The sequence below is a fragment of the Octopus bimaculoides genome, chromosome 1 (assembly GCF_001194135.2).
Source record: "Octopus bimaculoides isolate UCB-OBI-ISO-001 chromosome 1, ASM119413v2, whole genome shotgun sequence".
Classification (NCBI taxonomy): Eukaryota; Metazoa; Mollusca; class Cephalopoda; order Octopoda; family Octopodidae; genus Octopus; species Octopus bimaculoides.
In genome coordinates, this window is record NC_068981.1 from 48,963,413 (window position 1) to 48,963,673 (window position 261).

Consider the following 261-nt stretch of genomic DNA (forward strand, 5'->3'; position numbering starts at 1 on the left):
TTATCAGGAGAACTAAATCATTCAGCAGAGTTGGTAAATGTCCACCAAGATAAAATTTATACCGATCATAGAGTGTGTGAATGTAATGGAGATATAACAAACTGTTATCCAGCTTTGAGAGAGGAATCTAATCGCTAGCTTTAAAACCTGAGAAGTATGGTTCTACTAGCCTTCCGCACACTGTGCACTATTGTTATTTATCGGTTTCTCCAAAACTGTAGCGGCAACCCTCTACAAGACTCAGCTAATATACTATAATCC